Source organism: Puma concolor, chromosome C1, assembly GCF_028749965.1.
Source record: "Puma concolor isolate L17-30 chromosome C1, mPumCon1.1.hap2, whole genome shotgun sequence".
NCBI lineage: Eukaryota > Metazoa > Chordata > Mammalia > Carnivora > Felidae > Puma > Puma concolor.
In genome coordinates, this window is record NC_141674.1 from 99102787 (window position 1) to 99123687 (window position 20901).

Genomic DNA, 20901 nt, shown 5'->3' on the forward strand with positions numbered 1-20901 from the left:
GGGATTAAGGAGCGTGGTCAGAGAACCAATAAGAGGTGGAACCATGGGATCGGGAGCTAGTTCTGTCTCTTTGTGTGCCAAGGTTCCTTCTATATCCAGCCCTACCCCCCACCTCCAGGAAGCCCCCCTGGAGTGCACCACATCATTCAGACCGCTCCCCTCCTGGGGCTTCTACAGCCACCACATTAGCACTTCTTCAGCTAGCTCCCCTGGTCCCATCCTCATGCTGCCCTCAACTGCTCCAAGTGTGTTAATCTAACTGAGAAGATAAAAAAGCTTGCTGACAGATTCTGTTGGGTCTGCATGGGTGTTTTGAAAGTGAGGACATAATACATTTAAGCTCAAAGTTTTGACTTCTCTTGAAAAGTTGGAAGACCTGGCCACATTGGCCCTACAATCCCGCAAAGCGACAGATGGCTTGTCCCCTTTGGACGGGGCGCACTCTGGAGCTCACCATGGTCCCCACCAGCCTCTGGACTTACCTCACTTATGTTATCTGATGAGCCTGTAAAGCCATTTCAATCTCTCGACTCCTGAGCAAACTCCTTGATGAGATGGGATCATGATTTATATGGATCGTGAACCCCCCCCATCGCGCCCAGTCTCCCTGGTTAGTGCCTCAATAAAGAGGCTGAGCAAAAGGAAAATCAATCCACAGGCCTGATGTCTGGGGGACCTGCCTCCCCAGTGGGGTGGGGGCTGTGTCCCCTTTAACCACAGGCTATAGGTGGTTCAGTGACAGCTACTCAGCCAGGGACCCTTGGTCGGGAGAAGCACAACCGGCCTGCTGTCATAGAAAAATTCACTTCCTCCTTCTTTCTCCTCTTGTAAACTTGATAAGATACATAAAATCCCCAAGACACAAGTGGTTGGAGGAGGAGGCATTGGTATGTGGGGTAAGGAACCAAAACACTGTTAAAGCTGCCAGTGCAAATGGCCATTCTCAAGAAATGCCTTATTTAGAGAGCACTGCCTAACGTTGCTGAAGTAAAAGTCTGAGAAGTTGGCCTCTGAAAGAAAATTATCCACGCGTCGTCTTTCCCCTGGACGTTATGAGGCAAAAAGAATTCAGAAATGAAGGCTTTGGTTAAAATTCTATCCAAATGAGTATGTTAATTACAGAAGGTCCAAATATAGGTGAGTAAGTTCTTAGAAAAGCCTTCAATGCTGTTAAAGAGATTTCTTCCCTCCATGCAGCAAAGTTTTTGATAGAGACGCAGAGATCTCAAAAGCGTAAGGATGGGTGGCTCAGTCGGTTAAGCGTCCGACTCCGGCTCAGGCCATGATCTCATGGTTCGTGGGTTCGAGCCCCACGTCGGGCTCTGTGCTGACTGTGTGGGGTCTGCTTCGGATTCTCTCTCTCCCAATCTCCCTACCCTTCCTTCCCTCAAAATAAATAAATAAACTTTGAAAAGGAAAAAGTGCAAAGCTGAGAGTGTCTGACCTGAAGTGAAAAGGCATGACGGGATGACCTCCTCAGATGAGTCCCTCCGAGGGAGAACACGAGGGAAGGAGAGTCGTGCCTGCGCGGTACCTCCCGCGTGCCCGGCAGGTGCTGGCGTGCGTCCCACTTACTACGCACCACAGCCCGAAGGAGCGGGTACTACTCTACTGTTACTTCTGTTTCATGGAAGAGGACGCCATACCACAGGTGACCCCTTGCAGCTCTCTCTGCTGGGTGGTCACCCCTCTCCCCTCTGTCACCTGTGTCACCTAGTCCAGCATCTCGTAGGCAGTTAGAGCCCAGCATGGCTCCAACTTCAAAACCACCGTCCAAAGGGACCCTGCCTCTCTTGGCATCTCCCACACACCTCGGGGGTCCGACACCTGGTTATTGACAAGGATGAGGCGGTAGCCCAGGGACTCAGCCTCCGAGCCAGGTCTGCCCGAGTCCAAACATGGGATGGCGTGTCACCAGATTGAAAAGCAAGTCACTTTGTCCATGCCTCAGACCCACAGTGCTGAGGGGAGGCAGGACCTCCCTCCACCACCCACCTGGGCCGAGCGCTCATGGCTTCTAACAGACGGCCGGGCCTCCTTCAGCTCCCTTGGGGACAGCATGCAGAATGCAGACACACGAGCATGTCACCAACCCCGGCTACCGAAGGAACAGCCAGAGGAACTGGGAGACTCAGCCCATCTGTACTAAGTGGTTATTGGGAAACCATTCCGGCTGTGGTGGATCCTGACTGCCCTTGATGTGGGGTGGCTTGGGCCGTTCCCTCCCACTGACTCGGGAGCCAGGTCCTTGCACTTGTAACCCTCCACCTGCAGAAGCCAGCGCAGGAAGGTGCCAGAGCATCTCCAACTGCTTTGCCTCGTGGTCAGTTTTCGGGAAAACCCTGACTGTCTGACTCTGACTAATCCTACTACTAATGAAAAGACTCTCTGCATGTGGAAGGGGTTGGCCCAAGTCTTGGGCAACTTAAAAAGCCACTGCTGCTGGTCCCACCTGACAGACTGCATCACCAGACCATTCTTGGCCTCATCAGGGATCTCCTTAGGTCTCCTATGTCCTTCCCCCACCCCCTCATTAAGAGTCAACTCTAAACCCTGCCAGCCCTCTTCTATTACTTGGGGGCGGGGGGAGGGGTGTAGCAAGCAGGTGTTTCTCCCAAGATGGCATTCATTTCAGCCCTCTGCACTATGAATAATCAACCGGTTCCATCTTTTGTCCTACAGTGAGAGCTTGGGGCGGGCGTAAGTATAACATGAGCTGTTCTCCTTGAGAATAAACCCAGTGTTCCAAGCACCACCCCCTCCAGTGTAGCATTGCTGGCTGACTTTTTTCAATCAAATGTCACATTTTTGATTCCCATTTATTCTCACAGCTTGGGCACAGTTGTATTAATTTGCTATCAACATGGCCCCATGTTGTATTAAGTGCCGGCAGTGCCGGAGAGGGTTCTGCCTTCTCATTCTCTCATTCAGGAAAGGGACCTCCTGGTGCCAGAGTGTGATCCATTTAGTAAAGGAAGGAAGGATTCCCTCCCAGAGCTGTGGACACCCAGGGCAAGCAGTCTGCCTGTGTTTTTAACAGCATATGGCAGGGAAGGAAAGCTGCCATGCTCTAATACCACCTGTCCCTTCCCCCCACTCTTGCTGGTTTTCTTTTCATGTGGGTCATTTGTAGTCATACTCCAGTGACAAAAGGGACAGAGTGATTCCTGGTGGGACCACAGCACTGAGGTTCCTGCCAATGGCCTCCTGGAGACTGATATGCTGGTTCTTGGAGATGAAGCCCCAAGTCAATGATTAAATAATTGATGCCCCGAGAGTGGGGCCTGGAAGAAAGGCACTTATTGCTAATTCCCAAGGGAATTTTTGACCGAGAAGAGTATTATCCTTTTAATAGGCATTTACCCATATATGAGGGGCAGTGGCAGGGGTGGGGGAGGTGAATTTTTGGTTGTCGCCATGACTTCTGGCATTTATTTAGTAGGCAAGATAGGGATGCTAAGCTTCCTGCATTATGTAAGTAGGTCACCCTTAACCAAGAATTGTCCCCAAAGTAAGTCCCATTGGGAAACACTATTAATTCAATACAACTGTCCTATAGATTGGAAAAGTGAAGCCTGACAGGTTGAGTGACTTGCTCAAGGTCACAAAGATTTTTTTCTCTCCTGTCTCCCAACTCAGGACTACTACAGAACGTTTGCCCACAATACAGCAAAAAAATGTCAAGAGATCATCTCAGTGTTTCAATCTGATTCCTACTATGTCAGAGTCTGAGGCCAATGGTCTATAGAGCCTCCTCAAAAACATGTAAAGCAGCCAATAGAAGAAGAATAAAAAACATCAGGAAGGTTGAGAAACTCTTTTTTATTGTATATTGTCATTATTCTGGTCTTGGCCAATCATTGTGGCGGAAGGTCTAGCCTCCTTGGTTCTAACAGTGACAGTTCAATCCCTGTGCACACCTGATCTAAAGGCCAATGACTCCAAAGCCTTGGTTTCCCCAGCTGCATTTCTGCCTCAGGGCCATCCTGGTGTTACTGCTCTTTGGAGTTAGGATGTCAACCGTGTGCTCACTGTCAAGACGCAAGGTCCCTGGGAATGGGTCGGGGAACGGTCTTCCACCTACATTTATCTGCCTAATGCTTAATGCCACCATAAACTGTTCTGTGACACTGGTCCATCATAGAGTTGATTTCTCAAGACTGGGTGAGCTTGAGAGCTGACAGTTTAGGTGGTGGTTTGCAAGACTGGAAGTGCCAAAGAAAGAGAAACCCTCTGGGAACATAGGTTTTATTTTGCTCAGACCTAGCCAGAAAAATTTTTAAATGTTTTATTTATTTATTTTGAGAGCGAGCGTGACTGGGAGAGGCAGAGAGAGAATCCCAAGCAGGCTCTACACTGCCATCACGGAACCCGACAAGGGGCTCGATCTCACAAATCGGGAGATCATGACCTCAGCAGAAACCAAGAGTCAGATGCTTAACCGACTGAGCCACCCAGGCGCCCCTGATACCCAGAGATTTTAAGTGAATCCTCAGCAAACCTTCCACTGCCTCCTAAGAGCAGAGTATTTGCTGCCAGCAAACGTCTCCAAGGCCTGCTCGGGACCCCGAAATCCCTACCAGTTCTTACTGGGAGCAGATCAATGGCTGGGGCTCTGGTCCCTGGTCTTGCACTGATGTTGGCTCAGGGGTTTGGGCGTTGCCTCCACTCTAGGCATAGTAGGGAAGAGCAGTAGGACGTCTCCTGGTAATTTCTCTGCAGCTCAATGCAACTGCCGCTGCAAAGGGCACTCGACTGTGCCGCAGGAGTGCTCAGTGCTTGTTGCAAAGTGAAGAGGTGAGACTTTCTCATCAGTTTCATCTCAGTAATGATGAGAAACTTCCCTCAGGCTCCAGCCCTGCCCTGCCATGCCCTACCCTCCCTGCTGATGTCGGCAGGCAGCCGGGGCCCCCTTCCTGGTCCTGGCCACTGCCAGAATTTCTCCACGGAGGAGAAGAAGAATGTCAAACCTCCCTCTGGGCCCCCAGCTGGGGGTGATGCGGGGTGGGTAATAGGAGGAGGTGAGAACCTCACTGCTTTGAGAAGGACTAAAGGTGCAGGAAGAGTCACCCAGACTAGGATGACTGTCCCCAGCGGACCCAATTTTTCCACTTGCTGGTAGGCTTGGGCTGCTTCAGGGGTGACAAGGCTGCCCAGGGAAGGGGTGGCCCCAGCAGCTGGTTATAAAATCCTCTGAGGGACTCCTACAAGTCCATCAACACATGGGTCCCCACGCTCCTGGGACCTTGGTTTCCATTTGTGGTGACTCCTAACATTTTCCCCTTCAAGGCTGCCCTCTCTTTCACCTGCATAAAAACATTGGGGAAAGGAGGAGGGGTTTGGCAACACGTGACGCGAACCCCACCCCCTGCAACTGACGGACCCAAGTATGAGGAACACGCGCTTCTTCAGCGAGTCAATGCCAGCAGCGCCAGCCCCAGCCCCCAGACCACTCCTCCCCTCCCTCTCTGCCCAGTCCGCAGTCCCCTCTGAACCTCCGGGAACACTGCCCAACATGGATTGACATTTGGGTTGCCGAGGCTGACATATGACTTATTCCCGAATAAGATCCACAGAAGGCGCCCATCCAGATCTGATGTAGCCCTTTCTTCCGCAGAGGGAGCAAGTTTCAGACGTTCGGTAAAAAACAGAAAACACTGCGCAAGACGGGCGGGCAGGGCCCAAGTGCTGCTGCCCTTTCTGTGCTGCTCTGGGAGGAAGAAGTATTCCCCTCCAGCGAACTGAATTGGCAGCTTCAAGAGCCTGAAGACCCTGCAACGGTGTCACTGGTGGGCCTTCCACCACCATGTATGAATTTGCAGAAGGCAGCTGGCCCTGCACGTGGAGGGGAAGAGGGGGCTGGCCCTGGCAGTGGGTGTGCCCACAGGATGGAGCCAGGACAATTAATCAAGTGCCTTTTCTCCAGGATTTCCATTGGCCTCAGATGACAGATGGGGCAGAGGCACCCAGGAGAGCACTATTTTGGTTTCCAGCTGGGAACGTGCACTAAGTTTTCCTTAATACCCACAGCACCCAACAGGCTTTGCTGTAACACACTTTAATGCATGAAACACCCATAAATTATCCTTCAAACTGTTACAACTTCCAACCTGGAACAACTTGGAAAAACCAGCCTAGCAAGCAGGATCTTTTTTAATCTCTCAAGTCACAAGGGAAGAGAAAGTTCAAGCAGAAAACACCTTCCATGAGAATCTCAGAGATTTTTTTTTTTTTTTTTGAAAGGAGAGTTGTAATCAAACACTGCTAAGCCGCTTGTTCCTGTTGACCCAAAGATGCCGCTTCCTGACCTCTGAGTCCTCTCTCTGCCTCCCCTCTGTCCTTGCCGTCTGGACCCAAGGCGCTGCCCGCCCCACCCCTCCAGCTTCTCCTACACCTGGCAGCAGACAGCTGGAGATGAGGCCTGTGACCCAAGTAGCCGGGTTAAGCCTTGGCGACCTCGGTCCAGCGCGGCTCCTTGGAGGTCCCCTGGTGCACAGGCTCCTTCTGCCAAGCCCTGGGGCCCTCACTAGGGTCTCCCAGCCCTCCAGCGACTCTCGGAGGAGCCCAAGGACCCTTACTCGGTTCCCTGCACCGCTTCCAGTGAGCCCTGCCCGGCTCATCCCCTCACCTGGGGGCGACGTAGCACTTTCCGGACTCCGCGCACACACCAGCCCGCGCGCGCTGCGCACTCGCCCGCCGCGGCGCAGACCACCATTCCTCCCGCCCCGGCGCGCTCGCAGCCCGCGCATCCCTCTCTCTACGCTCTTTCGCGCTCCCTCACTTGCGCGCGGTCCCCTTCGCCCTGGAGCTGGTAGTCCCTGGCACAGCCGTTGCGGCCACTGCAGGCTCCAGGGATGCCTCCCGGACTTCGGGCCATCGGGAGACCCGGAACTCCTCGACCAAAGAGCGAGAGAGAGCGCTGCTCTCCCGGACTCGCCCGCCTGCCGAGGCTCCCGCGCTCCCACACCCACTCGGGACACTGCTGCACTTCAGCCCGCGGGAGCCTCGGGAGTGCCCGGAGATCTCGCCAAAACAGGATCCATGCACTCTCTCCCGGGGAGCCCAACCGCGCCAACCCGCGCCCCCTGCCCGCGCTGCGCCCCTCTCCGCGCTCGGTTCGGGGCAGCCTGACTCACCGCTGCGCTCCCCTCCGGCTCCCAGCGCTCTCTGCTGTGCAGGAGCGCCGAGCTGCTCTAACACAAGCTTCTTGAATTCTTAGCCCCTCCTCCCGGACTCCTGAGTCACTCACTCCAAATCCTTCCCCCCACTGCAACCCTCCCCAGCCCCGGCCCAGCACCTGCTCTGGTGGGCGGAGGTGTCGAGCTATCAGGGGTCCTGGGTGTTACAGATCGATAGCTCCCGGGAGGGCCGGCTCCACACAGCCAGGGAAGGGTTCAAGTCTCCGGAGGTCAAAGGGAAACTCACGGGGGTCGGAGGGGCCGCGCGCGCAAAGCCTGGACGGGGATTTTCTGGGGCATCAGGCGGGGGTACCGGCTCCGGACGCCAAAGGGCCAGCAGGCCGTTGTGGGCGGAGTTGCCCGGAGCTCCCCGCACCTCCCCGCCCGTGCCTCGCGCGTCGCCTGCAGCCAGAGCTCCCGGGGTCCGCCCGACGTCACGCTCGGTGCCCTAGGCTCTCTGGCTGCCTCTGCTCCTAGCAGCCAGAGAGAAAAGCCAAGAGAGCTTTCCGCCTGGGACGCCACCCGACGCCCGGGGAGAAAAGAGCACCCAGGGAAGCTTGGCGAGATGCAGGTGCGGGGCTCCTCTGATTCAAGGGAAGGAGGCGTCTCGGAAAACCAGAACCAGCTAGAAGGCCCCCAGGCAGGGGCAAGTCGGGCGTGGGGACAAGGGCTAGAGTACTTAGGCAGCAGGACTTAGATTCAGGGCTAGAACTTAAGGGCCCAGATTCCAGAAGCTTCCTTGCTGCGATCACTGATCCCTCTGAAATTGTAGGCGAATTTGTATGGCTGTGTTTGATGTGTGGATTTTTCTGGGTAGAGGGTCTGCAGCTTTCTTTAGCTTTGTTAAGAGTTTGTCACTCTAAACTGATCTAGGCAGAAAGAGCCTCTGCCCAGCCTTAGGCCCTAAACAAATTCCTTCTTATCCTCACCGTGTGGACTTTAAGTGAGACAGGATCTCTGGGATTTCTTGGGTTCCTGGATTCAGAGCCTGACAGGGGAGTTCATCTGGATCCACAGCCTGCCCTTTCCCACCCCAGCCCCAAAGGAGCAGGCAGATTTTTCACCAAGTGTACATCATTAATTGTAATGTGCTGGGGGATCCATAGGTCTTTGAAAATTCACACCCCCTCTCCCTCTGGGGTCCAGCTCTTCAGATGTCTTCACTTCTCCCTTGAATAAATTGTATGCTGAACCCCCACCCTGTGCCTGATGTCACAAGGAGGAACAGATGTGGGGACAGAGACAGAGAGAAGCAGAGAAGTCATGCCAGCACAATACAGGCGAAAGTCACCCTCGCGTACTGGGATTTAGGGAGACCCAGGAGTGACTTCTGTTGTCAATCCAAGAGTAGCCCTTTACCCCCAGTGCAGGTCACTTGAACACAGCGAGGCTCTGCTTAGGCATTTCCAACCCCCTTCACACATATTGGCCTGAGGTCTTCACTTCTTTCTGTTTTCACCTTTGCCCCCATACCTAAGTTCACTCTGTCGATGCGTACTCTGAGAAGGATGAGGTGGGAAGAAAGCCCCAGAAATTAAAAGTCAGCTTTAGCTTTGGTATGACCTCGTTGTTTCCCAGCAAAGGCTCTTCCACTTCTGAGTTGTTCAGATACAGACTGGTGGCTGAACACACTTTGGAGGTGGGTGCAAACGACTGGGGACACCATAAATGGCCTTTCTGCAAAGGCGGCATCAGACTCAGGGTGATGCGTTAGGAAATTAGCATCGTCAAATAAACAAAGGAATTTCCAGACAATAGGACAAATTCATTCATCAATCGTGTCATGTAGAAACTTGTTCCAAAGCACCGGCCCTACCTCTTACCTAATAGCTGCCTGAGAATTTAGGGATGAAGTTGACAATTCTAGAATAACAGAGAATATGGTTGTTGAACGCGGAGCTTTTGTGTGCAAACTTGTGGCGTCACCCAGAAGGACAAAAGGATTTGGGGCACTTGTGGTTCTTTTTCATGTGGTGTGTAAGAGGGAAATTTAAAATGATGTAAGCAGAATATAAGCCTAGATGCCCCACCCCCCAAATTGTTGATTGTATTCTGATGGCACATGTTGGTTTAATAAGAGCTCTTTCCAGCCCTGTGTAGCTCTGCTTCTGTCCCTGAACTTTAAGGATCTCAAGTAAATGACATGTAAATGGCATGTAAATGACCAACAAATAAACAAACACTCCAAAGATTACTTTTTGAGCACTTACTGTGTGCCAGGCACTGTGAGATGGCCGTAGTCCCTGATCAGAGAGTTCATGTTCTTGTGGGAGCTGGATTATTAGTCCCTACCCACGTGTATCACAGTCTCCCCAGGTCCTGGTATGCGGTAGGTGCTCCGTACATGCTTGCTGAATCCAAGAGTGGTCAGAGCCATCTGTGGCTGTCAGACAACCCATTCACACTGCATCGGTTCCCAGCAGGTTGAGGATCAGGCTGACCCTGGCACAGAGACCACAGCCAGGTATGTCTTCGCTTGCCTTTTCTGTTTCCACGAAAGGCCCTAAAGGAAATGTCCTTCTCCTGGGTAATTGAGACAAGGACTTTAAGGCTTGGACCGGCTATGTTTATAGGAATGCAAAACAGTTGAGGGACAGCGGGCAGAAGGAATGGTGCAGACAGGCAGAGGATAAGAATGTTTTTCTGCACTAGATTTTCTCGAAAGAGCTTTTTATCTAGGGTATCAAAATAACCAGCAGCTGATGCATTTGCTGCCTTGGAGGACAGATTGTGGCGTGTGCAGAAATTGTTGTTATTTCTGAGGATTCAGAAGCCTGCAGCCGTCGAGTGCCTCATCAACAGCGACACTCAGCCTAGCACAAGGCTCCTGCCTCTCCCTTGCTTCATTCCAGAAGCCAGGACGAAGTGCACATGCTATTTAAAACACCAGGAGGCTCGGCAGCGATCTGCCAGCACTGATGGAATCGCCGGATCTGCTCGCAATACGTGTGAAACAGAAATATTGTCCCGGTTGCTGGGGGAGGTGGTAGCTTCAGCTCCAAGTTGTTTGGGTTTTTTTCCTTCCTTCTAATCAGCGTGGAGAAAGGCTTCAGAAGAGAAAACGCTTTGTGATGCTCACTGAGATGCCATGGCCCAAATCAGAGATGATTCCTCCCTCCCACCCCCTGCCACCTCATTGACATAGGAGGAAGCAGGGGCCCGGCAAGGACGAGGGCTCAGTCAAGTACAAATGGCCAGGGTCAGGGCCAGAACTTGGGCCTCTTCTTTCTACCACCCTCTCTGAAAGAGGCCGAGGGAAAGACCTCTGGCCCTAGCCTTCGTGGGGAGGCTGGTACCTGAGCAGAGGCAGGCCAGTGTGCAGAGAACAGTCAGGGGCTCCGCTCCGTCTTCTCATCTGGGGGCCATCCCTGCCTGCTCCCCGGGCCTGCCCCTGGTTTCTCTGAAATCTTCAGTTTCTTCTCTCCAGGTTACTCGTGAACATTCACTTGCCTCAAAGAAACTGCTGGCCCTCCTGCTGCCCAACCACCAGATTTCTCAACTTCCTTCCACTATCGAATTCCCCCACAAAGTGATCTACACCCACCGTTTCTTTGGCTCCCTTTAACTTCCTGCAATCTGGTTCCCATCTTCTTCCCCTCCCCTCCCCTTCCCAGTACTGAACTGATATTTTCTCCTTAAAGGTCACCAGTTGCAATAACAACACCGCCACCAACATACTAATCACAGCGTTTATTGAGTGCATGCCGTGTTTCAGGCGCTGGGCAGGGCATCTTACGGGCCCAGTCTGTATCATCTGTTTGTAAATAAGGATGCTGACAAGTAGGAGGTAAGTCTCTTGCTCATCCTAAGTTGCTAGTAGGCAGTAGAATGGCCAAGTACAGATTTGAACAGGCTCTTGCCATGAAACTCTGTGCCTTTTCCTCCATGCAGCCAAGTTCAGCAGACTTTGCCAGTCCTCCGTCTGGTCTCCTGATGATTTCCTGCACCTCACGCTTCCCTTCAAGGCTCTGTGACTTCACTGTCCTGGCCTACCATTGTTCTCTCAGATGTCCCTGCCTGCTCTCGGGATGCATGCACTTCCATGCCTCAGTCCTGGGGCTTTCCATTCTTCCCCACTCTCAGTCCTCCCGACGTTAAGATTCCTCCCCCAGCCCCAGCTCTGCCCTCTCTCCCATGCTCCTTCGGGCACTAACATTTTGAGCATTCCTATTTGCAGAGCCCACGTTTGCAACGTGCTATCCAGGTTCTTGTTTTAGGCCACCTGTACGGGCCCCGGCAAAGCCTATGCAGCCATCCCACCTCTGATCCTCAGCACCACTGTCCAAAGTCCTTGGTCTCAACTCAGCCACCAGAGCCCCCCAGGTCTCGTCCTTGAAGCAGGTCAGAGAATCTAGTTGGGCCCACAGCACTTCAGCTCTTCTCCAGCAGGGGCACCGCAGCCCAGGAGAGCCACCAGCTTGGAACCTGGGAAGACTGAGCTCGTCTGTCCCATCTACCCTCTAAGGTCTTGTGATCTTGGGAGAAAGATCTATCCTCTTTGAGCCATGATAACACGAATTCCTTGTAATAATATAACTAGGTATATCAGGTGACTAATTTCTGAGCACCTGCTGGGTGCCAGTCCCAGTCTAGGTGCTGGGGATTCAGCATGTGAACAAAACAGCCACTAGCCACGTGGAACATAATTCCAGCAAGCGACTTCTCTCATTTAATAAATATTTATCTAATGTACATTGTAAACCAGGCCCATACAAAGAAAACTGTGATGCCTGGATGGCTTAGTCAGTTATGCATCTGACTTCGGCTCAGGTCACACACAATGAGCCTGGTTTGGAAAGGAGGGTGAAACAGACCTAGAAACCGGCATCGATGATGCAGACAATGATCTCCTTAGTGCAAAACAAGTGAAGCAAACCTCCCAGCACATGGAGTCTGTCCTCTGCTCTCCTGACCCGAACAGCTGTGAGTCTCCAACTTCTGACTGCTCTCTGTCCCCACAGGGCCTCCAGTGACCCCATGGCCACCCTGTGGACAGCGAGCGCAGGTCTTCACTGGTGCTGTCTTCAGAGACCTCCGCGGTTGTCAGAGGGGCAAGCCCTCCGTGCTCCTCCTGAGCCTCCCCAGCCCTGTACTGCCGGAGTCTTCTTCCAGGTCCTCCCCACGCATCCCCTCGCTCCTGGTGTGGGCCATTCCTGCTTGGCCACCCCAGAGATGCCTCTGGGTCAGGGATCCTCAGTGGTCAAATTCTGCCTGCAGAGCATCTCAGCTGCACTTTCGCGTCACCTGGTGTGGCATTGACAATGAGGACTCTGATGCTGAGGCAGGGGGGGAGCCTCACGCCTTCCTTTGTAGGTGGGCTGTGCTGTGATCCGGATGGCAATATGTCCCTCCCATGGACCAGCTGAATGCATTCACGACAATCCTGTTCTGGGGCAGGATCTGTGTCAGGTGTAAGGGAACGGAGATTAAGAAATGCTTCTTGCCATATCTGAATGCGCTGTCCGCTGGGGAAGCAGGCGCATGAACTGACAAGACATATCCCAGGGAAGATGTGGAAGCTCGGGGGATGGAGCATTTGACCGGCTTGGAGCTTCAGGGACTCTTCATCGTTGTGCCATTGCGCCGGCACAAATTCTATGTTCCGTAAAATGACACGAAGCCCTGTGTCGTCTCGCAACCTCTTGCCTTTTCATCTTCCCCCCCTCTTGCCGCTTCCTTTTCTCTGCTATGATGCCATCCTCGGTCACTTTTGTTGGTTTTCGTTCACTTAACCGGCTGCTCTGGCACCTGTGATCCACCTCTGCTCTGGCATCACTGCTGGTGCCTCAGAAACGAGAACCCCCACCTCCTTCTTCATCTGACCCCTCCCTCTTCCTTTGAGACTCATCTCTTAGAATTTTAGATGACACTTCTGATGGGGCGCTTTCCGTCCCCCAGGTCAAGACGAGGTGCCCTTTCCAGGTACTTCTGTAGCACTTGGTATCATACAGAGCAAATGCTTAATAAATATTTGCAAATGAGGTATTGCCCGAGCTGAGCTTTGAAGCATGAGAAAGAGCCAGGGAGGAACGCGGGGAAGGGCATCACTGCAGACAGAGGGAACGGCTTGAGCTAAGGCGTGCAAGGGCCAAATAGCGTGGTGCATGCAGGAAGCTGCGGCCAGTTTAGAATCAAGGAGCACGAAGCTGCGGGAGATGAAACCAGTGTAGTTGTGGATGGATGAAGGAAGGTCTGGATTGTGGAATCGTGGAGGGTAGGGGCAAGGACAGGGGGAACAACTTGGGGTCCAGGCAGAGTGATCACTCCTCAGTATTATCTGTGGTGAAAACCAAGGGAGTTGGGGTATTCATCCACCAATTCCCCACCAAAACTGGTTGAAGGTGGGGCACCTGGGGGGCTCAGGTCATGATCTCACAGTTTGTGGGTTCAAGCCCCACATCGGGCTCTGTGCTGACAGCTCAGCGGAGCCTGGAGCCTGCTTTGGATTCTGTGTCTCCCTCTCTCTCTGTCCCTCCCCCACTTGCACTGTTTCTCTCTCGCGCTCTCAAAAATAAATAAACATTAAAAATTAAAACAAAATGGTTGAAAGTGATTTCAGGGGAGGGGAGAATGATCTCCCATCACTAGTGGCCTGCCTCTGGTCCTCCTTGAACACCTGCATCCAGAGAAAACCTCCACGTGCTTACAGAGAATGGCCATCGGTATGCACCACAGTCGTGGTATTGGAGGGGATGGGCCGAGGCACAGTACTTCATGCTGCGTTCTCAGCCTGATGCCCCAGAGCCTTTCGTTGTCTCCGCCCAGTTTGCTCTCCCAGTTTCCTAGGATTGAAACAGAAAGTTTTGATCCAAGTCAACAACAAAGATGGCAGCCTGAGCGGGGCACTGGGAGCTGAGCGTGGAGAAGAGACAGATTCGAAATAAATCCAAGGGGTAAATCTGTCAGGCTGTGGGGAATGGTGGGTAGTGGATGAGGGAGAGGAAGAGGTCTCTGGCGTGCACCCTGGATTCCTCATTTGCCTGACCGGGTAAATAGTGGTGCCAACTGTAGAGATGGGGTGTCTGAAGGTGGAGCCCATGGGAGGGCTGGGAAACAGAGGTCTTCAGTTCGGGACTTTTGTGGGACCTGTGGAACAACATTCGAGGGCATCTGTGCAACACAGAAGTCTGAAGGTCAGGAAAGGCGTTAGGGCTAATGGTTTGCGCACACTGCATGCAGGCTGAAGGGAGCCAGCGGCGCTGTCTCAGAGTCTCCACTGAGGGCTTCCCTCCCTCCCGGTTGATGCCATACTCCACCATGTTGGTACCAAGCCAGCTGCGGGGCATCTCCCAGAGGCCTGCGCCCAGGGAAATGGGCTCCTTGCTCCAGCAATCTCCAGTTCTCTCCCGTTTCTGTAGCGCTCCTCTGCACCCCCCACCTTTAGGGACAGGTGCAAGAGTGGGCCTACGATCCCCACTGAACCATAAAATCCTGGGACCTTTCAGTTCCCAGGACCTGTCATAACACACAGAGTATAGTAGGTCCTCAATAAATGCACGTTATATGACTGAATAAATTGAAGCTCAGAGAGCTTGAATAACCTGGCTGAGGCCACACAGCTAGTAACTAACCTAGTGTGTTGGCCTATGAAGCCCACACCCCCATTATATATATATCTTAGTGACTAATATTTGGGAAAATGATTAAAGAACCCAGCCTCAGGTCTCTAAAATCATTTCTGCCAGTATGGTGGAAGCTAAGAAGACGGTGCGTGCCGGCAGGTTTAATTCCACTGCGACCCTTGGCCGTGGGGTCAAGAAGCCCGTGCAGATGCCACCTTTTTGGCAAGAATCGGTTCCCGCAGGATTTCACTTCTGACAAACTGTGAGCCCGGCAAAAACTGCCTCCCTCTGGGAGACCTACCACCACCCTCCGGTCTTCACCCAACTCTCAGGAAGTGGCCTGGGATCCTCATGGACCCCAGACCTGAAAGGGACTGAAATCCGCAGTTGGTGCAGGGATGTCTGACTTTCAGTGGGCCGCAGTGCTGATTGGAAACAGAGAAGAGCTACCTTGTAAATTGAGAGAAGGAGATATTCGGGGGAACACAGGGTCTTGGCTGAGTGGAACTGAGGTCATTTCTCATTCGGTCACAGACTAATCGGGTAGATTTCCACGGATTGTGCTCTTGTGTTTCTGGGCCTTCACGCATGCTCTTTCCTCTTCCTGACACGTTTTCCTTATTCCGCGTTCTCTTCACTGAGCGGACTCTGCTTCCTGCCGGAGGCCTCAGCACAGGTCGGACTTTGGAGGCAGCCTGACTGCTCCACTCTGGGGCAGGGTGCCCCTCAGTGGCCCCACCGCCTTCTCTGACCGGACCTCCACGGTATCCACACTTGAGTGTAGAGATCTGCGTTCATTATTCCAGTTCCTTTGCTTATTAAGCCCAACCCCTGTGCATTAAAATGATGCCTGCCTATGAGGCACAGGAGAGACTCTGTGTAGCAGGTGCTCGACACAGACTTGGATGTATCCCCTTCTCCGCTGCACCCCCATGTACACATGCCCCGTGCATGCACACCCACACGCGCCCTGCCACGGGCCGAGCTGGATGGATTGCGGTGGTATTTGGGTGGACCCGTGGCTTGAGAGCCCAACACAAGGTCAGTGCAGGGGGGCTGCTGGACACTTGGGACAGCAGTGGTGGACAACTGTTGCTGGGGACAACGGGAGACAAGGCTGCAGACCAGAACACTTCTCCAAGCTGCTAGCTCCTCTGGGCGGTAGCATGTCCTCAGACTGGCTTTCCTCCCCTCATTCTGCAAGCCGGCAGAGCATTTCTTTTTTTTTTTTTTTCAGGAATTGGAGATGCATCTATCGTCATTCTAATTTTAAAAGTCCTCCATGCACAGAGATGACTTTGATCTTCAGCAGGAGTTTACTTCTTCCCATTAGCATCACATTATACAATCCCTGACAGATTAATCACAGCTATTGTTCTACTGTTTATTCTGCACTCTGTATAATTTTACTTTCAAAACGTTATTCTAATTAAGAAGGAAGTGCATTAGGGGGAGACGTTTTCCCCACAGGCGGGCTTCTCTGGCCCCGCCAAGCAGGTAAACCCCTGCTGCCTGCAAAGGTAATGTCTCCAGCAAGGAGCTCAGGCAGGAAGTGAGTCCTGGCCTGATATGATGAGATGGGAAGACCGGGAATACCCTGGTTGAAGACGAGTTATGTATTTTCCAAGAAACTTTCTTCTTTGTCTTTTTTTTTTTTTTTTTTTTAAATAAAGGAGCATGCCTCTGTATTATGCAGCATAAAGAATGCTGACAGAAACATGGCTGGCGTTTGGTAGAAGGCCGTCTAGGCATCGAGGTTGTCGGGCCCGTGGCCTTCCCAGTTTCTTCATCCTAGGCTTGAGCCCCGCCTGTCTTAGCCACTCACCACCTCCGTGACCTCGGGCAAGTGGTTTAACCTCTCTCTGGGCATCGGATTTCTCAAGGGAAGAAGATCTCCATCAGGGATGCGTATGGAAACTTCGGGAGGTTTAAATGGGATGGGACGGCACGGGACGGTAAGGGAAGGCACTTGGGGATATGTCTTGGCACACGGTGAGTGCTCGATGAAGGGACCATTATTGATTCCACAGATGCATTTCCTTGTGCTCAGATCAAGCCAGGGATGCCAGGAAAGCGGGGAGGCCAACTTCACCAACTTGACAGTTTTGCAGAGGGCCCACCCCGCTTTGGAAAGAGTAACCACTTTGAAACCACAGAATCCAAAAACACATTTCGACTTCACCATTTACCCTCAAGTTCTGGACCCAGGGCCAGATACCAGGCCGGTTGGAACAACAAGTTCATTTTTTTGAAAAAGAAAAACATTTTGCGGTGGGGAGAAAAATGACTGCAAAAGCCGCCCGAGCTGTGAAGCTCTTATGTTGGACGTCGTCCCCCCTTGCCAGAGGTGAAGTGAAGGAGCTACTTTGCTACCGAGCTCTTAGGACGGTGAGGACCTGGGTGAAGCTCTGTATCTGACGTGTACTTTGGTGTAGATAATCCCCATTCAGCCGTGTGGTGTCAATGCCCGTGTCATCCTGGCAGTCCTGATTGGTGTGATTAAGGGCACAGGGGGCCTTTTCAGACCCCCTTGGAAGTGAGTGTGTGTCGTCAGTGAGGATCCGCAGTTGCGGAAGGACCCCGATCCCTAGAGAGACCCTAGGAGCCATCAGACCCTGACCAAAGAGCTACAGAAATGAAGAGAAAAACGACGACGACAACTAAAATTCCTAGAGAGTAAAACCGCCATCCCCTCTTGGAATTCTATATTAGGTCCTATCAGAATAAAGTTTGAAGGAAAACCACAGTTCTTTTGTTGTGTTGGAATTTTGTCATTTCGAAAAAGGAGCCCCCTGGGATCAGATACTTGGCTTTTCTCATCTCTGCATCGGCAGATCTGAGGACATACGGCACCTGGCAGAGTTGTCTTCAGTAACAGTCGTTAAACTGAATGGGGTAAGGTGATTCCAAGAAATGGGCCCTCGCTTGGGGTGGTTCGTTATAGGAAACTCTTTATTGTAATGAGACTTCGACACTGTTCTTTAGAAACAGCTGGGATCTGTTAGGGTGGAGTCAAGGTAGAAATGGGGGTAAAAACTTAAGAGAGCACACATGGCATCGTCATTAATGGCATTGAGAGCGCAGTTAATATATGAAACAGGCCGTGTGTCCAGAAGCAGTGCACAAAGTCACGCTGTTCCAAGAGTGGCTTTAGCAATCTTTCCAAACTCCTTGCACGTGTGTAGGGAGAGACAGATCGGTTTGCATTGGAAGAAAGGAAGGTTTACCCAGGACATCAAGTGCGGTATTTGCCAATCTCCCAACAGAGGAATGAGGCACAGATTATGCCTTTTTATGGGGACATTTCCTTTCCAGTGAAAGCAAGATCATTGGAAACGTTCTTAGTTAACATTTTTACAGGCTTTGATATACTTTTCGGCACTCTTATATGATGCAGATATTCACTTAGACTTCAGAAACAAAAGTTAACACGATGTCAGTTTAGTCCACACGTTTTTCCAATACTGGCGCCCGGTAAACATTCAGGTGTCCCTGGCCCTCCAGTGGCTCTGAAAGTTGCTACTTGGCCTCTAAAGTGAATCTCTTCGGGTAACTAATTCTTTTCCTTCTTCTTAGAAGAGGACATTCAGGTCGAAACCTGCTTGTTGCCTCTTACCGCTCTGCCACTCACGGGAAATTTCTGATCAGTAAACTACCTGCAAAGGTGGTTTGGTTTCCCTAGACCCCAGGGTGGGTCTAAGACAAAAGTCACTAAAAATGGCCTTTGTCCAAGATTTGCCAAAGGCAGGAAGGGGTCTCGTGGTTAATGGTTTCAAATAGCTGTTTTAAAAGGTACGACTAATAATAAAAGTCTAATAAAAGTTCTAGTCAGGCACTTTGCAAATTTAGCGCATGACATAAAAATGCATAATACAAATGATTCTAGTCAGTGTGCTAGGAGACAGTGTGCTGGGATCTGAAGAGTTGTGTTGGCACTGTCTGTTTTTAGCTGTGCCCGACCCGTGGGGTGCAGTTCAAAGAATGCTTTGCAAGAAGAATGGCACCAAGCTGGCAGGGCAGGAAAGTACCAAACAAGACAGAGGGGAGAAGGGACTTGAACGTGTTCCATGCTTGGTAAATGTGAGTGTCAAACACACTCACACACAAAGTTGAACGGGATGCATTTTTTTTTTTTTTCAGTGTCTTTTGATAATTTTCCTTTTCGGTTTTACTCTCTGATTCAGGACCAGCAAAGTCAAGGTTAGTGTGAAGGAAGGATTTGTTACCTCAGGAAGGTCCTGAGTCCTGCTCAAGACTGGTCTGCACAAAATAGTGAAGAAGGGACTGCTCTTTTTACATGGCTCCCTCTCTCTTCCCTGCCCCCACCCAAGACCCAAGCACAATCGGAGCTCTCTGCCCAGGCTGGACAATAGGCAGGGAGTCCGGGAGTCCTTCTGTCTGGAGCTCAGCTTGACTCTATAATTTTTTACATGACCTTGAGTGAGATCATTTACCTCTCTGGACCTCGGTTTCTTCAAATGCAACAAGAGGCTTGGACTAGATGGTTTCGAGGGTGTCTCTGAATTGCAAGTTGCTAAAATAAATCAATCCACATTAAGCAACCTCTCCAGTGGGTATTTTCATTTTGAAGTAAGCTGCCTGAAAAGGGCAATGCTTATCCAAGAGGAATGACTGTTTAATGGCGAAATTTCGGGCATCTGCCAAATGAAAAACAGAGGCCGTTTTTTGAAAAGTGTGTGCGTGTGTGTGTGCATATGTGTGTGTGTGTGTGTGTGTGTGTGTGTGCGCGTGTGTGTTGCACAGAAGGGATGGTTGGGACGGTTAAGAGCTTTTTCATCCTTCTAGTGGCCCACACCAAAAACGTTGGGGACATCTCTGACTTCTTTCTCTCCCATCCAGCGTCCAGTCCACTAGCAAATCCTAGTGGTTCATTCAACTTCACGTATCTAGCTAGAATCTGATCACTTTTCATTATCTCTAGTGTTCCTGCCCAACAGACCATCATCCTTATCTCTCAGCTAGATTATAGCAATACCCTCTTAACTGTTTTCTCTGCTTCCAGCTGGGTCTCCCTTCAGTCCAACTGCTGCCAGAAAGATCCCACCAAAAGTCGAAACCCTCTCTTGGAATCTCTGAGTCGCTTTGGGCTAAATGATGCTGAGATCACAAACAACACCCAAATCTCAGTGGTTTAACCCAATAAAGCTTATTTCTCCACCAAAGCTTCTGCATGAAAGTGACCACATCCCCTCTGCTCCCATTTTGTTGATGGAGCGAAGTCACATGGCCACACACAGCTTCCCAAGGACAAGGAAGGGCAACCTTATGCTGTGGCCAGACGGGGAATTTTTGGCAGAAGGGTAATCATCTCACTTGGAAAACATCACACGTCTTCATCACAGCCTTCAGGGCCCTGCAGGATGTGACTTCCAACTCTGACAATTACCTCTCTGGTCTCACCTCATTCTAAGGTCCCATTCCTTCCACTTTAGCTGCTTCACACTCTAGGCAGGCTCCCTGAGACATTGTGACTTCTAATAAGAAAGGTATATTTGGTCTTGGACGCAGAGCTCCTAAAACCCTTGGAATTTCCTGTGATGGGAGCATAGAGGTGTCTCTTATTATGTTAATGAGGTGACTTCTGGACCACACCTAGGGATGGGGGCTGGTTGCCAGGAGAATCAAGCTCTGAATAGAAGGTTGGAATTTTCAGTCCCACCCCCTGACCTCAGGAGGTGTTATCAATCTCCAGTGACCAATGATTCAATCTATTATGTCTATGTAATGAAGCCTTTTGAAAGGACCAGTGTCTGAGTGTCCGGCTTGGTGAACTTGGTGGCGATCTGGGGAAAGTGGCACGCTCAGAGAGGACAAGGGATCTCAGCACCTTTCCCACATACCTTGCCTTATGAGCTAGTCCATCTGGCTGTTCCTGACTTATATGCTTTTATCATAGAACTGGTAATCCAATAGGTAGCATGTTTCTCTGACAGGCTCTGGCAAACCAATCGACCCCAAGGAGGGGATCGTTGGGACCTCTGATCTATAGCTGATGGGTCAGAAGCACAAGTGACAACTTGGATTGGCAGTGGGCATTTGAAGTCAGGCACCGGGGGTCAGTGTCGTAGGACTGAGCCCTTAGCTTGTGGGCTCTGTCGCTATTCAGTTGAGTTGTGGGACACCCAGCTGGTGTCAGAGAA

The 20901-nt window shown here is 51.5% G+C and overlaps 1 protein-coding gene across 1 annotated transcript in view; it reads right to left on the bottom strand.

The window, feature by feature from the left end:
* The window catches only part of NGF (nerve growth factor), a 53699-nt gene extending 46449 nt beyond the window's left edge, over positions 1 to 7250 (bottom strand). The window contains exon 1 of the mRNA XM_025935208.2: positions 7137 to 7250. The gene's annotated coding sequence lies outside the window, so the exon portion shown is untranslated. The remainder of the gene's footprint in view (positions 1 to 7136) is intronic.
* Positions 7251 to 20901: the final 13651 nt, after the last annotated feature.